Here is a 4,770-nt window from a genome sequence, read left to right as displayed (position 1 = left end):
GTCAAGGACCCCAGAAATATTATGAACACCGCAGACACCTATCTGAAAATATGTTGTTCCAGGGACTACCCAGAAGCAAAGAGGAGTTAAAAACGTTTGCTCTGAAATAATATATATTCAAAGATTTGCACATTTTCAGGATAATAGCAGACCTACAAGCTCGTAGCGCGGTCCCTGGAACAACATATTTTCAGATTGGAGTAAATCGTTTGAACACCAATGATACAGAAACATCTAGGGTTTTCAGAAAACAATCATATCATTTAAACACTTTAACCATCATTTTAAAAGCCGTTAGATTGTTGGCAGATCTACAAGGATTTGCTATTTTTTTTAAATCGTGAGAATGTGTCCCAAACCCAGTGAACGTTTTACCTCAAATCTGCAAGGATTTAGAAGACATTTTGTGGAATCAGTTCTCAAGTTTAATTTCTTATGTCTATAAAACACCAAGTCTATTCTGTGTGGTTAGTTATGTAGGCCCAGTAATGTTGCAATAACAGTTACACAGCAATAAACAGAACACACAATCGAGATTCACCTTTTGAGCAAGAAATCGTGCAGCATACATTTGAACCCTTTTCATGCCAAAGTTATTCAGCATTTGATGAGCTGCCTGCTGTGCCTGGCCGTTTCCTTCCTTTATGAAGCCTGACTGGTGGTGGCCCCCAGCAGAAGTTCCAGGATGCACCCTATCCAACGTCTCCAGCTCTCAGACCCCAGGTTTCCGTCACTGAAGTCCAAGATCCCCTGGTTTTAGCCACTTTAACCATTATTTTAAAAGCTGTAAGCTGTTGAAAACGAGCTTGTAGATTTGCTAATTTTGAAACATTGTGAAAATGTGGCACAAATCTCTAACTATATATTCTTTTGCAGCAAACGTTTTAACTCAAATCTGTGAGGATTTAGAAGACATATCAGTTCTCAAGTTTAAGTGCTTAAGTCTTTAAAACACCAATTCTCTTCTGAGTGGAGTCAGGAGTTTCTGAGCGTAGCAATGTGTGTATGTCCCCATGTCTGTATTTCCGAGCACGGAAAGCTGGGTGCGTTCCTTGAGGTCTGGATGTTGCGGGGACCCCCACACGGTACAATGCAGGCTGGGTATAGACTGGATTCCTCTTTATCCATCACCATCATCCACTTCCTCCACGTGACCTCCTCATCTGTAATTTGAACAAAATCAAATACAAAATTTATATGGATTGCATTTGTATAGGGCTCACAACACGTGAGCTTGTAGATCGACTATTTTCACCATGCAACCAAGTGTAAATTCAGGCATTCTGAAATAGGCCTACCTACCATCATTGCTGTGAAATGTGGGATAACGTTTTGATGGCTGTGAGAACCACTGCCTTAACCCATTTAGACCTGAGGACGCATCTGTGTCGCCTCATAGGTTTTAAACATTATTTTAAATGCTGTTAGCTGTTGAAAAATAGCAGATCTACAAGCTCATAGTGTGGCACAGAGTGCCACTGTACTCATCAATCATTTCACTTGACAGCTCACCTCTGTATTGTCCTCGTCCTCAACCGGCTTTTCTGTGCCGTCTGCTTCAACAAGTTTGCCTGCCTCTCCTAATCCAACATCCTATAATGTAAAAGCAAATAAAACAAATTGACATAACTCAATGTTTTCAGACAAACAAATTATAGACAAAACTTTATTTACAAAATGTTATGATGGTAAAAATGGTACACAGTTACACATTGTTGGGTGCCAATTTTCTGTCCTTGGTAAAAATGAAAATGAACAATTACCTTAAATTAAAGAACGATGTCTCAGCTCTGTACAGCATGTCACCTTGTCTGTAAAATGAAAACAAATTCAAGTCAAATTTCTTTCAAATGCAACAGCAAACTTGTGTTTGTTTTCAGTAAAAAAAACGTTCAGTTGTTTCAAAAAGTAATTACTTAATTCAGTGGTTCCCACCAAATAACTGTTCAGAAAGAGCAGAGACAGGGCAGTTTTTGTGAGTTCCTTTAGAGGAGACAAGAACGTACCTGCATGGCAGTGACCATGTTGGTCACTGCATCTGCACCTGTAATAGAATAACAAAAAAAGTATGTTTTAAACATTAGCCTACTATGTGATGTTTTTTACATTTGCAAGACAGACATTTGACGAAGATTTAGCCTTGCAGACCCCATTTCCATGCTGTATTGATGTGGTATAGGAGACTAAGTACTAAGGAAAGTAGGCTTTAGTTTTAGTTTTGTTGTTTTAGTTTTGTCCAACGGCAGTAGAGTCCAGATTGGGCTATGGACCAGAGCTACCTTAATATAAAACACCATAAGGCTTAAGCTGCAGTAGCTTTCTCTTTCTTTCTAACGGAGCTAGATGTTTTTAAGCCCGTTAAAATAGCATGAGTTTGCTAACCCTATCCCCCCGTCCAAACAATAGATTACCCAGGTAGCTAGCTAGCTAGCTGGCTAGCTAGCTAGCTGGCTAGCTAGCTAGAGGAAAACATACACAGATAAAGATCGAAACCATTCTAACACGTGCAATTACACTACACACGGTAGATATCGGATATAAAAATACACTGACCTTTCGACTGAATTTCTCCGGAGAAAAACTGCGTAATATAAGCATTTGTTGGGCAGTCTTGTCTTCTGCCTCCAGCCCTCCACCATAGCGTCGACTCAACAGTCAACAAAAACAACAACACTGCAGGCAACAGCCTGCAATTCTGCAATGCATGCCGGGGAATGCCTCGGCCCCAGGCTAGCCTGAACTAAAGTGTTACAATTACTAGTCTGCAGGTACATATTATTATTAATAATAATAACAATAATAATAATAATAATAATAATAATAATAATAATAATAATAATAATAATAAATATAGCTGCAAGAAGAAGAAGAAGAATCCACTTAATTATATTCAATAATAGTTGTCTCTCGTCGGGCGGGGGAGGCAAGCCTTACGTCAGCGTGAGGAGGGGCTGTACATCGCTGTAAATTCACAAGGCATTAAAATGTAAATGAGCGCGATCGTCCCTCGCCCCGCTGTCGGGGCGAGGGACGATCGCGTTCGGGCGTGCTACGCGAAGAAATAGACAGCGGGAGGCGGTACCTAGCGGGGAAATGTTAGCTGGGTACATAGTCCTATAAGTCATTATTAGTCGTCTGTTGGTTGCTGCTATGCAGCGTTCATCCCCATGTACAGTAACAGTCAGCCCAGTACAGTATTAACAAATCCCTGAATGATCTAAAAACAAATCCATATATTCACCAAATCACCAAGACAGCGAAGCATTAAACGTTTCCCTTGGAATGTCAGAAAGTGATCTATATAACGTGCAAAAGAAATAAAATAAATCCGCCAATTTATACACACTATCCGAGCTATGTGTATGTTTGAGTCTTTAGTAGTGGCGTTTCTGTGGTGAAGAAAGGATGTTTTACCTGTCAGTGCTGCTGCTGCTCGGGTCTTCATTCAATGTATGTGGAGTAAAAAGTAAACACTGGCGGCATAAATATAATCCAGGTAATCTCGTCCAAAAACGCGAGATAGTCAGCTAGTCAACTCATTGGCATATTATGGGTTGATTGTTCGCTGTGATAAAGGAACTACAAGGTGATGAAGAAGAACAGCTCAGAGTGAAAACACAAAAGTCAGTTGGCAGTGAAAATCAGAACAGCGCCACAACGCGTTGAGACATGTCATTAATCAGCACAGTAGCACTACAGGGCCGCCAGAATGTTCCATTTTGTACAGTGTACACCCTCAGGTGATGAATTGAACAATGTGGACCCTGTTGTAAACAAGTGTAGCCTAATGCTTAATTGGGTCGTCCACTCACAGTTGACAGTCTTTGTATTGAGTTTGTGCTTAAAATGTACTGTAAATTCTACAAACTGTTAATAAAGATTTCAATCAATCAATCAAAAAGGGTTAAATTAATTCCTTGATTTTACAATATAAATTGGGGGGTCCCAGAGATAGAAATTCCATTCAATTGTATGGGGGGTCCGTGGACCAATTCATGTCAAACTAGCCCCCTATAACCGTAACCTCACAAAAACAAGTAATCCATCCATAGCCTGATAACTGATTATCAGACTGTAGCTTTCTTCGGGATCTTTGGGCTGGAAGCCAGGCTAAAATAACCCGTGGTTGTTGGAAAAAGCATCAGTGGGGTTTGAACTCACGGAATTATAGAGTTCAGATTCAAAGCACTATGGCTAGTCCAGTAGACCACTGAGGACGCTGCTAGAATGGGGACCAGTGTCTGTATTGACTATTTTAGACGTGACGTAACCCGCTTCCGGGTCGTCTTACTCAAGGAAAGCTTCCACGTCATACATTTTCTTTGTCGTGGTGACGTGATCACTTTACAGTTGCATCAATAATTAATAATTCTACTCGAGTTGGAAGCATTAAGACCCATTTTAACCCTCAATGGCTTCCTTTCTGAAAAATAACGTTATTGTAAAAAGAAAAGATTCATTCGTTCAGAATCATAATATGTAGCTATAGAGGCGGACGGGACCCGGATGTAACGGAGGAAGGACTACAAGGAAATCGCGGCAAAAAACTCGCGGGCGTGGCCTTCACGTCACACCCGGAAGGAAGAGACACCGCCCTCAAATACGGAAGAGAAACGTGGAGGGGGGTTTGGTCAGTGTTTGTTGGATCCTGCCACGTCACCATGTCCGCCGCCGTCGTGTCCGCAGCAAGGTACGTTAAATGTTATTTAATACTTAACGCTGTTGTTGTTGTTCAAACATCTGTTCACTTTATATGACGTTAACTTGTTG

General features: G+C 40.8%; 1 long non-coding RNA gene across 2 annotated transcripts; it reads right to left on the bottom strand.

The window, feature by feature from the left end:
* Positions 1 to 1,025: 1,025 nt before the first annotated feature.
* LOC310855719 lies at positions 1,026 to 2,629 on the bottom strand. Of its 2 annotated transcripts, XR_014569016.1 has the most exons (6): positions 2,554 to 2,582; positions 2,007 to 2,044; positions 1,917 to 1,942; positions 1,764 to 1,811; positions 1,513 to 1,593; positions 1,026 to 1,163 (listed from the first exon to the last, which is right to left on the bottom strand). It is a non-coding gene; the product is annotated as an uncharacterized lncRNA (long non-coding RNA). The 2 variants fall into 2 exon arrangements; XR_014569015.1 differs by lacking the exon at positions 1,917 to 1,942 and having other exon boundaries at positions 2,554 to 2,629.
* Between the last annotated feature and the right edge of the window lie 2,141 nt (positions 2,630 to 4,770).

This window comes from Protomyctophum parallelum (assembly GCF_964188405.1).
Source record: "Protomyctophum parallelum genome assembly, chromosome: 3".
Classification (NCBI taxonomy): domain Eukaryota; kingdom Metazoa; phylum Chordata; class Actinopteri; order Myctophiformes; family Myctophidae; genus Protomyctophum; species Protomyctophum parallelum.
Note: the sequence above shows the minus strand (reverse complement) of the source record. Positions and strands in the feature narration are given on the sequence as shown.